This window comes from Ostrea edulis, chromosome 7, assembly GCF_947568905.1.
Source record: "Ostrea edulis chromosome 7, xbOstEdul1.1, whole genome shotgun sequence".
Classification (NCBI taxonomy): domain Eukaryota; kingdom Metazoa; phylum Mollusca; class Bivalvia; order Ostreida; family Ostreidae; genus Ostrea; species Ostrea edulis.
The window spans coordinates 37,725,657-37,746,439 of NC_079170.1; the positions used below are offsets into that span (position 1 = coordinate 37,725,657).

The window sequence follows — 20,783 nt, forward strand, 5'->3', positions numbered from 1 at the left end:
ATATATATATATATATATATAATATATGTGTGTGTGTGTGTGTGTGTGTGTGTGTGTGTGTGTGTGTGTGTGTGTGTGTGTGTGTGTGTGTGTGTGTGTTCGCGCACTATGCCGGGACTTACGACACGTATAAGGTTACACACGAGCAACCTACGACATTTTCAGAACCTACGACACAAAAGTGTGTCGTAGGTTTGCAGACCCCTTGAAATCGGAATTTTTCATCGTGTTTTACCCAGAAAATACAAAATTTTGTATAGTGTGAGTTTCCGGGTTACACACGACTTTTGTTACACACAACACCGAGCCATAATGGGGTGCTTACACACTTTGCATCCTTGCCATATTCGCGCATGCGCAAAAAAAACTTCCTACGGAAACAAGGTCGAGTGGATGACAATGCAAATGTAAGTGTTTTTGTGTATTTAATTGAATATAAGTAGTCAATTAATGATTTAAAATTGATATTTTTGTTCCCGTCCGTTTAGTTTGAATACATTGGGGTATGTGATGTATCGTTATTCTGCAGTAATGGTGAGAAAAAGTAAGTTGACCTTTGACACGACTAAGATACAATTAGATGCGTGTAAGCTTAAATAGTTCAATGGTTTTCATTTTCTGTATGTTTTTGTGTTTGTTTTATATCATCATGATTATCTTCAGTATTTTGGTTTATCATTGATTTGACAAAATGTTTTACAAATACAGAATCAAGGAATAGTTAGAATTTCCTCTTCAATACAATATCGGTGTACACGTTTTTTTTTAGACATATGAACATCGTTAAAAGCAACAATTCTCTAAATATTCAATGAGAATTGAATTATTATACACAGTATATTTGTCATTCTTTGATGAATATGCGTGTCTTAATGTATAACATTAATATATAACAAACTGACGAACAACTGGAATTTCCTCTTTAGAATATTCTATCTTAGCTTGGCAAAATATTTTCAATATTTTCAAAGATATAAACCCTGTTTCATAGCGACAATATCAAAGAAAATTAAACAAGTACATAGCTCCAAAAAATTGGGTCTTTATTACCACTATTTTTGGATATTATTAACTGGTAACCGGTGGATAGCTCCAGCCTCTTTCCCCTTAATAAGGAAGGTGTGGTCAAGCGCGGTTAAACAAGTTCTTGGGGAAAATATTGTTTACCTTATTTTAAGAAATTGTTTAGATTTCATTTTATTCCAACATCGACCAGTTGCAAAGATTTTGGGTGAATTTATCTGATGGTTGACTTTACGCCATGGCTATAAACAACTTTATATAATATGTTGATTTATAGGCGTTGAAAGAAATTTCCAAATAAAGGGTGTTGAAATCAAATGGGACAAGGACATTTAAAGTATGTGCGGTTCAAGTGTCTCTCATCAATATGAATAGAATGAAAAATAAAGTAATTTGTCCCAAAATGAAGTCCCCCCCCCCCCTTTCTTCTCTCCTACCCCATTCCCATTTGTGCATGCAGCTAGATCCAGTGTTTTCATACCAGACCAAATTCATGTTAAATTATCAATGTTTGTCCTGGTAAGAAGATATACTTTTTAAGTAAATGGAAACTCCAATCTAGTTCACTGAATTTATGAAAAGGCAAGAGCAGATCCGGATTTCTCTCTCTCTCTCAGAGTGTTGCCAAATCGGTGTAACTTAAATTAAAAAAAATAAAGGGGTTTCGGTCAAGGGCTACCGCTATTTTTAGAGCGACCCTGAACACTAGCGACAGCGATCACCGCTACACCGGCACCAGAACATGTACAGACTGTTCAATCGAGTGGGGAAGATCCCCATGGCTTTTTGTAAATTTCATATAAAGTTGCAGAAATGACATTTTTTATCTTTCTTTATTTTTTTACTTATTCAATTGTAAGAAATCAGATACTATTTATATGTATTTCTAAAAATAAAATAGAAGAAGAAAAAAATAAATCCATTACGAGATTCGAACTGGGTACATGTTATCGTGAGTTTCATAGACATCTCTAACGATTACGTAACAGTGTTTTAATCTTCACACTCTTGTTATTTCACACTCTCAAATAAATGAAGTTATGTAAATCAATTTTGTGTAGCCTATGTTTCAAAATATTATCTGTATTTTGCACTATTTACAAATGTAAAATAGTATTGTTAAAAATTCAGAAGTTTTTGAATTTGTCAGCACTTGGAGATTATTTTTCTCGTGCCGTAGACCGACTGAATAAGAAAAAAAAGGGGTCAGACTATTTTCTTAGTGCTGTGTTTAAAGTTATGTATTAGTAAGTATAAAATGAGGATATCATTGTTTATAGACATCAGTCAATGCTGCATATACATGTATTACCATTGTCTGTCTGTCTGTTTACCAGTATTAACAGGTATCTGAATTTTTAATCAGCTGTTAATCAGTAAATGGATACAAATAGAAAAATGGGAGGGGGGATGCATATAGATAGATAGATAGTGTATTTATCATCTATTTATAGAGATAGAGTTTTTCCCTTTTATTTATTTATATATATTTATTGATTAAAATACCTGTGCAGTATAATGAGTATTGCCCATGTCTGTTGTAGGGGTAGTGGTAAAATAGTATGATATACATGTATGTATGATATTTTAATAATATTAACAATGAACCTACATTGTGATATTTTTGCCATAGTGTGTATATGAATTCTAGGTATCAGGACAACTCGCCCCCAAGACAACTCGCCCTCAAGACAACTCACCCCCTCATCGGGACAACTCGCCCCTAAGACAACCCGCCCTCAAGACAACTCGCCCCCTCTTCGGGACAACTCGCCCCCTCTCTTGAGATAATTCGCTCCTACATATCATACATGTTTACAATTATTATTTTTGGTCTAAATCCAAGAGGTGTATTACCAAAAATTAATGAATTTCTTATAGATAGTATATACATCACAGACAATAAGACGTGTTCACATTAACACCGAACTTCGTGTCTTTTTATGCAAGACGAAAGATTTTAGTGGAAATCCAGTGTTTGGGTTCAGTAAATTCATCATCACTTTCATGTACATGTAAAATATATAATTTCAGCGGAAACAAGTTAGCGTTTGGTATAGGGAGAGTATTAGCTTGGTCTACAGCTGACGTAGTATAATTATCAATAATCTGCGTCTGTTGTTAAATCTAATTGTTTGATTTCCCCCAAGCTGTTATAAATTAACTTCAAACGTTATGAGTTACTCATCATCAGAGTTCTTTACACTTTGAAATCGCCGCGTAAAAAGAATCACACCGCGTAAAAAGAATCAGTAAAGCAAAGCCGTTATAAAATTTCTAAAATGGGAATTTTATTTTTCAACGGGTATTAGTTGAGAAATGCATTAAAAGATAATTACATGTATCAGAATATTCATGCTTCACCTTTACACTTATGTATACTATATCGATAAAAGAAACACCCACACCCTCAAAATTTTCTCAGTATTAGAGACATTTAATCAATTACCTGAAGATCAGTAAATATAATTTTCCTTGCCAATTGATTTATGAAAAATATAACTTTTTCTGAAATGCAATAATTAAATATATGTATAATTCTATTAGAATTTACCATTCGTGTTAAAGTATGAAAGAAAAAGACGTATCTTTATAATTGTAATTGTAATTAAAAGATTTATATAGCGCCCTATCAACATTAGTTCTCTAAAGCGCTTTACAAATGTGAAAGAAAAGATAATATAAAATCGATGTGCACATACATGTGAATAAAATATTCATAGTGTCAGAATTAAAATGCATAAATATTATTATTAATATATAGCGATATGATATGATTACCCTAATAACATATGAAACAATTTAAAACAACCCTTTAGGAATAATTAAATACATAACAAGGACATAGGCATAATAACAAACAGCAGGGTGGTTTTTTTGGGGGGAGGGGGTTGTTTGTTTTTTGTTAACAGCACTGTAAGAGCTGTATGTAAGAGCACTAAGTATATAAAAATAATCACAAATTAAAAGCTAATTTAAAGAGATGCGTTTTGAGGTCCACTTTAAAATTAGACAATGAAGTACATTGTCTGAGTTTAAAAGGCAGAGAATTCCAGAGACTCGATGCAGCTTTGTCCAAACGTCGATCCCCATATGTTTTCGTACGTGTCCGAGGTACCTGGAGAAGATGCAGAGATTCGGATCTTAGTGATCGTGTGGGATTGTAAACTGTAAGGATATCCTTTATGTAAACTGGAGATAGGTTGTTGGGAGATTTGAAAGTATGAAGAAGTATCTTATATTGAATTCTGTATTCAACTGGGAACCAGTGAAGATCTATTAGAACAGGAGTAATATGGTCGGATTTTTTTTTAGCGTGTTATTAATCTTGCAGCTGTGTTTTGTGCCCTCTGAAGTTTGCTGGTGTGTTTAGAATGAACACCATAAAGCAATGCATTTCCGTAATCTAATCTGGATGTAACTAGCGAGTTTACTAGAGTTTTACATGCTTCATCATTGATAAATGTTAAAAGTGTAAATAACACACACAAAATAAAAATAAAATGTGATAATATATTTATATATAATATTGGGGGCAGGGTTTGACACTAAGGCACGCCCGACCGACCGAGACTACTAAATGATAGGTCTGGTCGGGTAAAATGTTTATTTACTAGTCCGACTGGTCGTGCTAAAAATATGAACAAATTTAAGAAACTTTACTTTAAATCATAAGATATTTTATTCATAAAAAAAATAACTGTAAAGAGTTTGCGAGCAATTTTGAACCGCATGATAACATAATCTCTATCTTTAGTTCTAATAAGTCGCGGTCGTAAGTGATGTTCTACGACATCTACACATTGTTAATGTGTGTAAAGTTATGTTTTGGTTAAATAGAATTATTGAATTCACTTTCATTAAAAAAAACACCAAAACAGTTCATTTGAATTGAATATAAGAAAGTGTTTATTAAACATATGTGCGGGAATGTCTATATAATCAAATATGAAATCTCGTCCTCAATGAAAGCAAAAGATGTCTCAAGAAAGAAAAAAAAGGAAAACGTTGGGAAGAAACAAAGCAGCTAGGGCTTATGAAATAGAAATTAAAAAAAAAATATTGAGGTCAATTTATTCTAAATGGATTAAAGAATTTCCGTGCCGGTAAAAATTTAATGAAACTGAAAATAGGGTTGAAAGTAAAAGCATCAAATTGAATGACGAGATTAAAGATTTTTTTGAGACAATTAAATGCATTTTAGATCAAACTTAACGTTTTTCATTTAAATTAAGTACATGTATTTAGATATGGAGAATCTTATAAGATTTTTTTCTGGAACGTTGGTCAGGGCTAGCAAAAATCATTTTAAGTAGCACGATTGGTCTAGTGCCCCAAAAAGTTAATGTCAAACCCTGGGGGGCGAGTGTCTCAAGAGAAGGGGGCGACTTGTCCTGAGAGAGGGCGAGTTGTCCTAAGAGGGGGCGAGTTGTCTTGGGGGCGAGTTGTCCAGCATTCGAATTCTATTGGTATCAATTATATAGTAGGCCTATAGTAAGAATACTATTCTACTTCTATTCAGTAGAAATAGAGCAACACATACAAGAATATTTAAGATTACATTTATGTATAGTAGTCTGGTACCACTAAATATATTAAGTTGAGTGTTCATAATATGTTAAAAATTCAGATCATGATGTTTATTTACATGTCAGAGGGCATAAACATGCACCATACTTTTCATGAAGCACCAACACTCTTCATGAAGTATGCTGGCGTAAAGCGCAGCAGTTCAGGGTACCTGTAAAGTGCGAAACGAAATCGAAACGAAATCCACCGAAACGAAACGAAATATGTCGAAAGGAAACGAAACCCAACGAAACGAAACCTACTTAAGCGAAATGAAACAAATTGTATCTAACCGAACTCTTTTAATTATAATAATTAAAAATGGCATCTTAGGCCCCTGTGAAAGTTACCACATATCAATAAAATTCGCCTCCCCTTTGATGCTTAACTGATACAAAGTTTTAAAAGTTGGAAGGGTGGGGTGGGGGGTGAGTAAGCACAAAGTACATAAATAACTTGTGCAATTAGTTTCGGATCCATAAATTTCAGAACGGAGGGTTACAGTCTCACAGGTCAGAGGTTTGGGGAAACACACTAAACGAGGAGTGGGGTCACCGGCGTTGGATCCGCCTTTGGGCATAAATACATGTTTCAGTATTTTTTGCTCTAAAGATAAATCTATGTATACATGTGGATATTGTGTATTTGTATGTAGTATATCAAACGGTGGATTCTGAGTATGTCCTCCCGTTCTCTTTGTAATTTCTGCTTCCCATGTTCATAAGCCTTTTGATTTTACAAAATGCTGACCTCCTCCTGATATTATTGCATTAAAAAAATTCCGTTTTCCGTCCCGTTTTCAATTCCCCGTCTTAGCAACACCCCAAATGTATAGAGTTATCTTTAGACCCACTACATATCAATAATAATTTTTAATAATGCATGTATATATATATCTTACTGAATTGCATTCATATAATATGGCATACTATTCAATTTTTTTTCCATTATTGAAAGTACTCGCACCTCAGCAGTTAGAGATAAAATAAGAGGTTAAGAGCTCTTTCTGCTTTCAACTTTCTCAGACACTATTTTCTTCAAACAATGTATCTATGCCCAAAAGCGGATCCAACGCCGGCGACCCCACCCCTTGTTTCGTGTGTTTCTCCAGACCTCTGAGACTGTAACCCTTCGTTCTGAAATTTATGGATCCGAAACTAATTGCACATGGTATTTAATCAACTTCGGATATGTACTTTGTGCTGACTCACCCCCTTCCAACTTTTAAAACTTTGTATCAGTCAAGCCGAAGGCCTACATCAAAGGGGAGGCGAATTTTATTGATATGTGGTAACTTTCACAGGGGCCTAAGATACCATTTTTAATTATTATAATTAAAAGAGATCGCTGTTATACAATCTGTTTCGTTTCGGTAGATTTCGTTTCGTTTCGGCGGATTTCGTTTCGTTTCGATTTCGTTTCGCACTTTACAGGTACCCAGCAGTTCATGCCCTTAAATACTTTAAAAAATTAAACTTATTTCTTAAATATGCATACATGTATTTGTACTTTAATAATCCATGTTTAGGAAATATTTTCATGTTATATATGTTAATCATATGTGTCACCATGCAATGTTAGATTGAAAAATAAAATAAATACATGTGTATATGCAAGCTAATGTTTCATTAGATTCTTTGCATTTGATTTTAATTTCAAGTTTCTTTTTCATAGTTGACGCAACAGATTATGAGATACAGATGAAACATGCAGGGAACCATGTAAATGATTCTGAAAGTGGCTACCCAGGTGCTGTTTATAAGAAAGCTTGTAATAGGAGTGGAAAACCACCCAAAAACTATGTGTCTCAAAATGCCAGTAGAGACATAGAAAGAAGAGAGGAACTAGCTGGGATATCATTATGAAGAACCTAACCTCCTTGGAGTCAAGTATGTGACAAATTATTCATATAAATAATCATCCATGTCGCCATGAGATCGAAATTAACTTTTTAACCACAAGAAATTTTAGGTACTGTATTCTTTTCCTACTAGGCTCCAATTCGAAATTTAACCAGCATTTTTCAATCGATTGCTTTTTTTTCAGGAATTTAATAAACTAAGCACCCCTTTTATCAAAATAAATGAGAAGAAAGTGCAATATCAAAAACAAGATTGGAATTTCTTTCCTTAAACATTTTTAAATGAATTATCAGGCAATGTATCATTGGTGGGGGTCATAGGGAACATCTATGCAGCATGTACTCACTATCCAGAGGTCCTCCACCTACAATTTACAGCATTATGTGGCTTGAACCTTAAGACTTAGTGTGTATTTAATTCTCTCTCTCTCTCTCTCTATCTATCTATCTATCTATATATATATTTCTGTTTACTCAATCCTGTGTGTAATCATGCTTAGCAACTATCCAGTATGTTTTTGTGCAACATATTCTCAACCATGCGGATGTTTTTCGTTAGATGTCATTTTTCTCCCAACGAGTGAGGGGAAACCATCCCCTTACGAAACAGCCTGTAGAGAAATAAATGTTATGTGATTGAACTCCATCTGATCATCAATTTATATATATATATATAATCCAAATAGAAAGAGTTGATATCACACAGTCAAAATAATTAAATAAAAAAGCAGGAAAATATGCAGTTCCAAAATATATTCAAATCGCTAGTGCTTTCTGGATTTTAACATCCATCCTCAGGTGAATACAAATATTGAATACAAAGTTGTTTATCTTATATTGTTGTATATGTATATCTAAAACATTTGGAGATTTCATCACAGTGGCTCATCACAAATTAACCCTCTCTCTTCTATATTTACACGGGGGGGGGGGGGGGGATCTGGTATCCCAATAATCACTCCTTCAAATTTCTATTATGTCTCCTTTATTTTACTGACATAAGATTTTACAACCCCTCTCAATCGATCAGAGAAAGACCATAGTTTGTAAAAAATACTTAGAATATCTGTTCGCACCAACAATATATTTGAAGGAACAGTGCATTTTCTATCGTTTTTAAAACCACAGGAACTTTTCATCAATCACTCAGAATGAAAGACAGACTTGCATTGGTCAGTTCAAGTTGCTCTTCAGTCAGGATGTGTGAGAGTAGTTTAAGCAAACATCCCCCCATTTAAGAAATTATGTCATTGTGCTTTTGCACAACTAATCATAATCTTACGTTCTAAGTTTTTGTAGTATGTACCTGGAATATGTCAATATAATTCCATTTTTCTCATTCATAAGAGATTTACCAGTTATCTAAATATTACGTATGCAACTAATCAGAATGAAATGCTTGACGTGTGCATGTGTAGGTATTCATATTGTAAATCAACAGCAAAAAATCATTTTAATTTAATTACCCTTTAATAAGAAAGTTGTGGTCATTTCAGTACCAAAAAATGAAAGAAAGCAATGCACGTTATGTGCATATTTCAATCTGTAATTCTGTTGATGTCATCCAACAGGTATTTGTATCATGTACATATGATTAGCATAATTAGTTTGAATTTCATGTTTGCATCATATATAAGAAAGCTGTGGAGATTTTGAAATTGTCTAATCAAAATTTAGCACAATTGTGCATGCACATGCTGGCTAGTAATTTTAACCATACCAATTTGTAAGTGCCAAGACATGCTAAAATCCTCAACTTCAGAAGAATTTAATGAAAAACATAAACATTATGGTCCTTGAAATATAGAAAAAATATAGAACCTTCAAAAGACAGGATATGCATATACATTGTACTGAGTGTTGGCATTTTTGTATTACACCAATCTATAGATACACATACTATCTACTATGCTGTGATATCAACTCATTCACTTTATTCATAAGAAAGTTACAGACATTCTAGTATTAAATCCAATCAAAATGAAATTTTGCATGCATGTGCAGATTGGTCATTTTGAACATGCAGATCAGTTAATAAATATCTTAAAAATATCTTAAAAATAAAAATCTTAAAAATTACAAGTCTTAATTAATAAATGCCTACAATATGAATATTAAACAATCTCAAAGAACAACAAAAAATTTAGACTGATTCCCAAGTTAGTGTACCAAAATCCAATGCATGCACATTCAGACTAAAATACTATCTTTCTGCACATCCAAATGATATACATGTACGTACAATCATCTTAAAAAGATTGCATATAAAGGATCTCTTGTATAGGTATTGAGAACAGAGTATACCCTAAGTTCTGGGAACATAAATATAAGGAATCACTGTCTAGTTTGTCAGGGTATATGAGGTGATTAACAAATTAACATCAACTGAAAATATGAGAATTCATGCATAACAGCTTCACCGTTTATATAGTTTGCATGCATGTATCATGTTCATGCTTTTATGGGATCTTTGTGAATTATGTCAAGGATTTGGATGATTTGAATATATTATAAAAGTGGCAAGAATGAAAATAACATGTTCTGCCATATTTTTGTTTTCGACAGTTTATTTTATTTTTCAATGCGTTGTTTTACACCAGTTTTATAACGTATGCAATGCAGTGTACACCAGTTTTGGACAAATGAAATTGGCCTTTAGTTTGCTTCATCAATATACAGACTCTATTTCAATTGATTATATATTAATAGTGAGTCTCATGCCAGTATAAGGCAATATACATCTTTCTCACATAATCACTAGTGTGAGACCAACTCAACCCATGTGAGACAGCCATACAAGATTTTTTTGTCTTACACTGCTAAGACATATCTTTGCTTGTGATGTACATATGTATGTCGTATATTTTCTGATTTACATTACACGATAAAGAAAAATAGTTTGTATTGTTTTCTTCAAATTTCAATTTGATTTATATTATGTATAGCTTTTTTATGGACAACCTTGGGTTTTGTACTTTACACTTATATTGTAAACCATTTTCAGGTATACTGAGATCTTCATACCGTGTAATTAATTTTTGCATATATTCAAAGAAGGATTTCAATAATTTTGAATTTTCTCAAAGCTCTTGAATTAAAGTACTGAACTGATAAAATGTGAGAAAAATAACACTTTATTATTTGCTCATGTGGGATAGGGAAATTCCACCTCTGGAACAAGATTCGCTGCTTAAGAATCAGCAAAGCCTCGTCCTAGACTGCAAATCTTGTCCCCTCGGTGGAATTTCCCTATCTCCCATTCATACGAATGAAGGATTCCATTTATCACACACATGCAATGCACACGTGATATCATGCCAATATACATATGCATTTATCACACATGTAGCAAGTTTCAATGTTAGAACACATCTGATACATGCAGTGAGTTTTATGTCAATATATATTTATCACACACATGCAGTGAGTTTCAGTGCCAGTACACATTTGCACACATGTAATGAGTTTCAGTGCCAGTACGCATTTATCACATGCGTGTAGTGAGTTTAAATGCCAGTACATATCACACACATGTAGTGAGTTTCAATGTCAGTACAGATCAATACACATGTAGTGAGTTTCAATGCCAGTACAGATTTACCACACACATGTAGTGAGTTTCAATGTCAATACAGATTTATCACACACATGTGAGTTTCAATGTCAATACATATTTATCACACACATATATTGAGTTTCAATGTCAATACAGATTTATCACACACATATATTGAGTTTCAATGTCAATACAGATTTATCACACACATATATTGAGTTTCAATGTTAATACAGATTTATCACACACATGTAGTGAGTTTCAATGTCAATACAGATTTATCACACACATGTAGTGAGTTTCATTGTCAATACAGATTTTTCACACACTTAAACTGTTAAGTGAGTTTCAATGTCAATACAAAGTGATCAATTCTTTTGAGAAGCCTGTAGTAACCAACCATGTTGATATCCAAGAACTTTTTAACATTGTTATCTCTTTCTAAAATATTCAAAGTTTATATTTGGATTTCAAAAATCTTTTGTCTCTCAATCAACACATTGAAATTTGGTTTAAAGCATGTTGAATTTAATTTCACAATCTTGATATGATTTAATTGTGATGATTTCAAAAATAACATTCCTACTCACCACCCTGCACCTCAGAAATTAAAATGTAACTTAGAAATAATGAATGCATTTAAAAAAAAAGATTTAAAAACATTCAATATTTAAAATGATTGGACCAGTATTTCCTAATGTGAAATAATGTTAACGTGTACTGTGTTGTGCGGCGTGAAGACAAAATGTTAGGTAATAAAATGAGGTTATATTTAACAAGGAAAAAGTTTTTGAACAGGTATTGACCATATATTACACAGATAAGTTAATCATAGGCAACTTAATAATTTTCAAATGATTAGGTCACTAAAGATCATTTTGGAAAGATCAAGGTCACTCAACATGTACCTTATATAGAAAAGAACCTTTATTTCAAAAGTTATATATCATTGTACAAGTCATTTGTTACATGAAGTAGTTCAACTTCATTGGTTAGATGCAGTTTGGGGAAGTAATTACTAATATTCTTGTTATTGGATTTCACTCAAATAGAGACATCAACACTTGCCTGAGTCCCCACATACACAGGGTGGCAGTAACTTGTTTATGTGTTTGGAAAACGCGATATGTATATTACATATTTAAAGTTCATTTACATTTTGTTAATAGTAACTTACAGCAGTACAAAAATTTTAAAGCTTTATCTCTTCAATGTTGTAGACTATATTCAGAGGGAATGCAGATACTGAGGCACCCTAGCTCATCTAGGAAGTCGGGAAGAAAAAAGCGAGGTATTTGTATGTCATAATTTGTATTATATTTTGTTATTCCCAAGCAAATGAAGTTTAGGAGGGTATATTAGAATCGCCATGTCTGTCTGTTGGTCTGTCTGTCTGTCGATTTGTCTGTAGGCATAATTTTGGCTGTACTCATTTTAGGAGACTAGCTAATGGAATTTTCTTAAAATGTGTACACTCTCTCAAATCATAAAGACATATAAAAATCTGCACCTAGGGTTTTCATAATGATTGGACAAAGTTTACTTAATTTAGATCATTTTGTTGTTTCTTTGAAATTAGAAAAATTTTGAGCCTTGTTTGCTTTAACTTAAGGGTATGTCCTGACCTTAGCAGAGGGTCATTTGGACAAGATTACAGATATTTTTATGCCCCCTAGATCAAAGATCGGGGGGGGGATATTGTTTTTGTCCTGTCTGTCATTCTGTCTGAAACTTTAACCTTGCTAATAACCTTTGAACAGTAAGAGCTAGAGCTTTGATATTTCACATGAGTATTCCTTATGACAAGACCTTTCCGTGGGTACTAAACCTTTTGACCTTGACATTTGACCTACTTTTTGAGAAAAAATTGACATAGGTCATAACTTCTAAATGGTAAATATTAGAGCTTTCATATTGTACATGAGCATTTCTTGTGACAAGATCTTTCTACTGGTACCAAGATATTTGTCCTTTTGACCTTGGCCATCTTCAGAATTGGCCATTATCGGGGGCATTTGTGTTTCACAAACACATCTTGTTTGTCCTTGCCATAAATTGCAAGATGAGATAAACAGGAGAATAATATACTAGGTGCAGAGGTTGCTTGTGTTCAAAGAATGTGCAACAACCAGCATCAGATGATAATCATTTGGACAAGCTAGGTCAAGGTTTCTGGGTGTGCAATGCAAAATTCTATAATGTAATTTTATTATGAAATAACTTTAGAAAATTATACAAGATTAATTAAAATATGATCAAAGAAATGTCATGACCCTGAACACAAGTCATTCAGACAAGTTTAGGGGCACAGTTTAGGAGTTTCAGATTATGAAGTCTTAGAAATGTTAATATTCTAAGTTAGAGGTGCATGGAGAAGTCATACTTGACACAGAGGCTGCTTATAGCCAAGAAGTATGTCATAAACCTTATGCCCAGGTTATTTGTAGAGGGTCATGGTCACATGACTCAAAAGTCAACTGTTCTTTAGGCTGCATCAATTTAATGCTGGGATTTTGGACAGTCATATTTTTCTGTTACTCTACTCAAAGTTTACTCATGACCAGACTTTTGGACCAATGTCATTTTGGGAAGGTCAGGCTCACTCAGAATATACACCTTTATATATAAGGAAAAGTGCCTTATTTCATTAGTTTTTAAACAAGTATGGATCATAAATCGTGCAGATAGGTAATAGGCAAATGGCTTTCAGACAAAGTTCACTCAAGGTCATTTTGTAAAGGTCAACATCACTCAACATATACCTTATATATGATAAAGAAACCTTCATTCCAACAATATATCAACATTTATTGAGCATTGTGTGAATCATTTGTTATTTGAAATAGTTCATTCAGGTGAGATGTATTTTGGGGAGCATACATCAGTTTTATCAATATTCTTATTTTATATTAAATATCTATTGGTAGTTTAATAAAGGTTTAGGATAGAACATTTAAAAAATATATTATTGATTTGAAATCATATACTTTAAGTTATGGTAAATGATAGAGAAAATAAGTTGGACAATCTTTCAAGAAACTGTTGTACAACTGTTACAAGTGATATGTACTGTCCATTCTTTATTACAGCCAATGTTCAGTGCCACACTTGGACCACTGCAGAAAAGGCAGCTTTGTAAAGACAATTTGAGACTTTTATCAAACTAGGAAAAACTCTGGCTCAGGTTGACTGTCTAAAATCCATTTGGAAGGAGAAATCGCTGTCCAGTTTAACATGGTGTCGTGGAAAGTTTGCTGTTAAAAATATTACTTCCTGGCAGAGGTGTTACAAAGAGTTAATCCAATTTTTATGCCCCCTCCATTTGAAGGAGAGGGGACGTATATATTGTTTTACATGACTAATTCGGTCTGTAGAGCAAATCTTGTCTGCTCAATATCTAATGAATTCTTTTTGCTTGACTGTTTCCAAACTTGGTACAATGATTGCCCCTAGATAGTGAATGAACCATATTAATTCACAGGTCACAGGGTCAAGGGTCAAACTGGACACAGTAAGATATTGTCTGTTCAATATCTTGAGAACGCTTTCCTGACAGACATCAAACTCGGTATACTGGTTTCTTTTAAGAAGTAGGTGGTTTCTTTTAAGAAGTAGATGGTTTCCTTTAAGAAGTATATGTCCCATAATGTCCCATATTCATTTTGAAGTCACAAGGACAAAGGTCAAACTGTACATAATAAAATATTGTCCACTGAATATTTAAAGAACCAACCCTTTACCTGACAGTTACTAAACTTGGTACAGCGGTTGCCCCTAGAGAGTAGATGACCCCTACTGATTTCCAGATCCCAAGGTTGAAGGTAAAATTGGACATAGTAAGATACCGTCTGTTCAATATTTGAGAACCATTCGCTTGACAGACATCAAACTTGGTTCACTAATTTTCCTTAAGAATTAGATACCCCATGGATTTTGAGGTCACAAGGTCAAGGGTCAAACTGGACATGACAAGATATTGTCTGCTCAATATATTGAGGACTCCTTGCTTGACAGATATCAAATCAGGTACACTGGTTCTACCTAAGGAGTAGATGACTCCATTTGATTTTGAAGTCACAAGGTCAATGGTCAAAATACTACGGACATAGGTATTGTCTACACAATATCTTGAGTTTACGTTTCTTGACAGACATCAAACTTGGTACACTGACACATCATAAGTGTAGATATCTAGTATTCATTTTAAGGTCAATGGTCAAACTACTCTGGACATCAGATTTTGTCCATTCAGTATCTTGAGAACCCTTGTTTGACAAACATCAAACTTGGTAGTCTGGTGCCGCCTAAAGAATAGATGGCTCCCATTGGTTTTAAACTCTGAAGGTCAAAGGTCAGGACTCAAATAACTGGTTATTTGAAAATATCTGCTCAGTACCATTAGAGATCACATATAATGGTTGCCTCTGACTAATAGATACATTGTAACTTTTGCTACAAACATTCTAAATGATCATTTTCCATTTTGTAATATGGAGGGCATATATGTTTCTTAAATCTTTCTTGTAAATGGTTTTGATACTAGTTTTATATACAAGATGTATTATCAGCATTTGTCATTCATTGTAAACCATACATTGGTTCATTCAAAATTGATAAATATATAATCAACAGCAGTACACATGAAATAATTCTCCATATATATCTTGAATTGAACAAAAAGTTTAATGGTATTCCAAGGCCTTATATTCATGTGCGATTGAAAGACTGAATGAATATACTAAGATAATATAACAGTATTTAACTAAAACTAATTGCAGTTTAACACTAATGTACTTATAATGTAATTGATAGTACCACGCTCTTACTTGTAACTTGTTTTCATTTATATTCAATAGATATTTCAAGTTTGATAGCTAACTCAAATTTCAAATATGAATGAACATTAAGTGTCTGCTGTTTTAAGACTAAAGAGTAGCTTTATTTACATCATATGAGGTTTTTTGAGCTAAATTGATCAGCTTTGTATGCTTATGAAATAAATATGTACACCTATATTTTGCAGTTGATTGTACTTTGCTTTAAAGAGGTCTTAAAATTGGTGTAGTTTTCATTAGGTTTGGACTTCGCAAGTGACAAATTGGATTAGGAGTATTTTTACTCAGTGTCTTCTCAAATACTAATGAAAAATCAAGACAATTTAATAGAGTCTTATAAATTCAGTATCTCATGATAGATTGCTGAAAGAGTAGTACGAAAGAAAAATCCTGAACTCTGAACGATCAGATTCATGATGGATGCAGGGACATACAGTATTTTTAGAAGTCCTTGGTACAAGTTCTTCCTGTGACTTGAGCAGTGTCTGTATTCAGATATTTAAAAAAAAAGATCTTTAAAGCACTGTAGTACACTGTCATATAACCAGGAATATTTCCTGTATGGTCACCTTTAAATGGCCTTTGGGGTCGTATTTCGACATAAAGGACATCCAGGATACAGACGCCTTTGAATGCAGCATTGGTTATATTACAAGTGTGACTGATAAGGAGCACCAAATTAACAAAAACTCAGATAAAAAGATCAGTTCAATTATTACCCGTAATAATCAATTGACGTGCGCATCAAATCAATCATTGTTCTCATCAATTGATTAGGTGTTCACATCAATTATTGCGCCCATATATTAAATAATGCGCGCTGCCCATCAATTCAATGTATGAGAGCAATAATGGGTTTGCTGCGCGCATTTATTTAACTGATGACTGCAATACTTCAGCGCGGCATGTGATTTTGAGCTCCGTATAATTGATTTAATAATCTCTTTAATTCAATTGAAAATATCTTAATTATTTACAACGATTTTTGTACAAGAAATTAATGAGCACATCAACTCTTATATAGAGAGAAACACTTCAATTAATATAATGAATTCAAGACAGATCTAATTAGATAGTTGTTGTATCTAGAAGAAGTATTGCATGCATCAATTGAATAAATATCAATTCAATTGAAGAGAGCAATAATTAAATTATTACACACAGTAATTGAATTGAAGCGCGCAGTAATTGAATTAAAGCTTTTTTTAATTAAATTGTGGAGGGCATCAATTCAATTGTTGATATCAGTAATTCATTTGAAGAGAACAACAATTCAACTATAGCCTAATCAACTCATCAAAGTATTCAATGCTATAAAGAATTCAATCAATGCGCGCAATAATTCAGAATTGTAGATTTTAGTAATTATCTGAACATGTTTCATTGAATTGTTGCAAGCATCAAATGAATTGATGATATCTTCAAATAATTAAACTTATCTTGAATTTAGCTTCTTAGACTGAAAACCTTTTTCAAATCTTTTTAACATTAATTTCTGTTACAGAAGAGTATATTTTTTTTCAACTGACAAAACACTAGACAGCCTCTCTCTCTCTCTCTCTCTCTCTCTCTCTCTCTCTCTCTCTCGCTCGCTCTCTGATATTTATATAAATTCCCCAAAAAGTTGTTTTTTGAGAAGTGGTTGAAACACTTGAGTTCCCTTTTAATTCCTTCAATCAACCGCCAGACTAAATGTAGTGACTTTCATGTAATATATCAAGTTTATACACTCTGTAGTGATTTTCGGTGTGTGTTCACATGTGACATCGTGTCGTAGGTATCAGGTGAAAATTCAATTTTGTTGAAGACGGATTTTCTATATTTTAAGTATCAGAGCAATATAAACAATTTAATCAATGCGCGCTAGAAATTAGAATAGTAGATATTATTAATTATTTGAAGAGATCTTCAATTGAATTGTTGCGCGCATCAAATGAATTGATATTTTCAAATGCTTAAAGATGTCTTGAATTATTTGAGTTTACGTTGATTCGGTGATTCATAGACTGAACACCTTGTTTAGATCTGCTTAATATTAATTACCGGTATTATATAATGAGACTCCCCCCGGAAAATTGGCTATATATAGTAAGCCCCCCTCCCCCGGAGGAGTCTGGCAATATAGTTAGACCCTCCACACCCACACCCACCCCACACTTATCAATAGTGAGCCTCCCTCCTTCGTGATTGGTCTGGATTTCCATCGGAAGACTGGGTATGACATTTAGTGAGTCACTCCCTTTGAGGGGTGGCTATATCCCCTAACCCTAGTAGTGAAAATTCCCTACAATACACATACGTGGTTGGTTGCAATTTCATTAATATCTTTGATATATTGATTAAAGGGGTAAATTCTTTTGGCAGTCGTTCAACTACTGAATTGAATGCTCATTGCGCTTATGAAGGATCATTTTTTAATAAGATGCATTTTGCTATATAGCCAAATTTATTTAGGGGTAATACTGATAGTTAGCCAGGTTTCCGGTGGATGTGGTAGGGTTGCTTTATAGCCAGAATTTCGGGGGGGGGGGGGGGGGGTAAATAGCTTGGGGGAAAAGCTATTATTGTACTCTGTACAAGGACACAATGCATGAGCAGACGAATACATTTACTGTATATGTACATTTTCAATATCCACTCTTCGTCTTTTCATCAGACCTTATTTTTATTTGATATTATTGTGTAACACAGGACATATTATAAAATCCAACTTATACTGTGACATAGAAAATGTTAAAAACGGATATTGAACCAGTATTCGTGATTCGATGAAAGGCTCTATATTGTCGAATGATAAATGAACCTTTTTCAAAATTTATGTCGGGGAAAAACATAGGAGTTCTTCCTTACTTTTATACCAAACACATAAAAAAAAAAATAGTTTAATCTCAATTTAAAAGGACTTTCATACAATGATAGACGATTAATAAAATGGTAAATAGAAACGTTTTAAATTTTCAACCTAGGACGTAAATATCCATCTGGATCCTCCATTATCCTAAATTCTCTGAAAGTTATTACTAAATGGCTAGGCATAAAGCAGATTTTCCGGAGGATGAACCTACTGAAGGGGGTATACGCTACAACACCAGGTGTCTCATCCCATGCCCCACCAGGGCTTAACCATGGACGCACTGAAGGCATAACGCCGGACTATTCAGACCCATTGCCTCTGAGGATTGGTACACGTCCTCCAACCCTTGCATCCACTCCTTGGTAGAACATCAAATACCTTTAATTAATATAACTTATGATCAAATATATAGGTTACAATGTGACACTTCAAACCGAGGCTCTTCTTCGGATATGAAGTCATTGAAATATGAAAATATTCATTGCTAAACACAACCTCATGCACTGGCCGAGAAGCCATATCGTCTGATATAAAAAAAAAAAAAAAAACTAGTTCTTTTAAAGGTACCAACTTTACGGATAATATTTTGTGATAAACTGAAGTAAAACAATGCATAAAAGACTGGGATTTTATTTCAATAAACACATGTAAATTATAGCGAACAGGACAATTCCGTATACCAAAGTAAAGACCCCCCCCCCCCCTTTACTTTAGTATCCGGAATAGTCCTGTTTGCTGTAAAGGGGGATACTGTAAAATAAAAATTGTTGGGTTTTGTTTTGTTTTTTTGAAAATGGTTGAAATGCTTGAGTTTCTTGTGCTCTCAATCAATCGCCAGACTAAATGTAGTGACTTTCGGGTAATATATCACGTTTAAACACTCTGTAGTGAGTTTCCCGTGTGTGTTCACATGAGTCATGTGACACCGTGTCGTAGGTATCCGGTGTAAATTCAATATTTTTAGAGACGGCTTTTCTATATTTCAAGTATCAGAACAATATACAGATGTCCCACATTACGTAAAAATGAATTTATATTCTGGTTAGCATAACTAGAACATAGTGTAGTGAGTTTCAGGTGTAAAGTCTTGTGTAGTGAGTTTCGGCATTATGCACGTAAGTGTGTGTGTGTGTGTGTGTGTGTGTGTGTGTGTGTGTGTGTGTGTGTGTGTGTGTGTTACAGTGAATTTGTAAATTTTCTGAAAATTTTAGTAAAATTACTGTTTCAACTGTTTCATCTAGCAAATTTACTAATAATTCTAGGAAATTTATACATTTCCTGAAATACTGTGGCTCATTTTTGACAAATTTACTGCATGATGAAGTAGATTTTCAATATAGTAACATACAGTAGCGGGCATTGGGTATTTTTAAAGTAATATTATTTCAGTAACTGACTAAAACTTCAAATACAAATGAGATATAGTCCTCTCTTAGCTGCGTTTCTTGATCGGCTAGGATGGATTTAGTAAAGGAATCATTGTGTACGACTTCAGATCTATGTCTTACATGTTAATAGTAGCAAATGTCAAGCAAAGGTTGTCAGTCGGCTTTTGGATTTTGGTTAATTTTCATATTTTGCAATGTCTTACTGCCCTAGTAACATCGTGACTGAGTTCACATCAAACGTCATTCAAGAACTGCTACAGTAGTAAAATTAGCATCAGGTGGAGGAGTTACAGTTTTACTATATGCAATGGGTCAAACGTTTGTTAGTTTTTCTTCAAATAAAGGACAATGTCCTTTTCCAAGGGGAAAGACTAAAATAAAGATAAATAAAATTCCACAGACGTTTTAAGGTCAACAGGGATGTTCTTTCCATCCCCCTATTCCCTGATTATTTAAGACGGTGTACACTTGATCAGGTTTTTTTTTTTATCGTCGACGCAGCATTCTAAAGTAAACAAGGCAGTAACTTGCAAATTGGACAAAATTGATAAAATAGCATTACTGGTGCATGTGAGATATGCTTTCATGCTTCTTAGAATTGCATTTTAGCTTTGCTTTGTAAATGCTTAGCATGTTTTTGACCCACTGCATTTAGTAAAACCGTAGCTTCTCCACCTGATGATGATTTTGCTACACT

At 33.6% G+C, this 20,783-nt stretch overlaps 1 long non-coding RNA gene across 3 annotated transcripts; it reads left to right on the top strand.

The window, feature by feature from the left end:
* Positions 1–73: 73 nt before the first annotated feature.
* LOC130048094 (uncharacterized) lies at positions 74–16,024 on the top strand. 3 transcript variants are annotated; one of them, XR_008796921.1, is made up of 4 exons: positions 74–407; positions 7,267–7,481; positions 12,230–12,300; positions 14,099–16,024. It is a non-coding gene; the product is annotated as an uncharacterized LOC130048094 (long non-coding RNA). The 3 variants fall into 3 exon arrangements; XR_008796923.1 differs by lacking the exon at positions 74–407 and adding an exon at positions 425–544; XR_008796922.1 differs by lacking the exon at positions 74–407 and adding an exon at positions 2,185–2,270.
* The last annotated feature ends 4,759 nt before the right edge of the window (positions 16,025–20,783 follow it).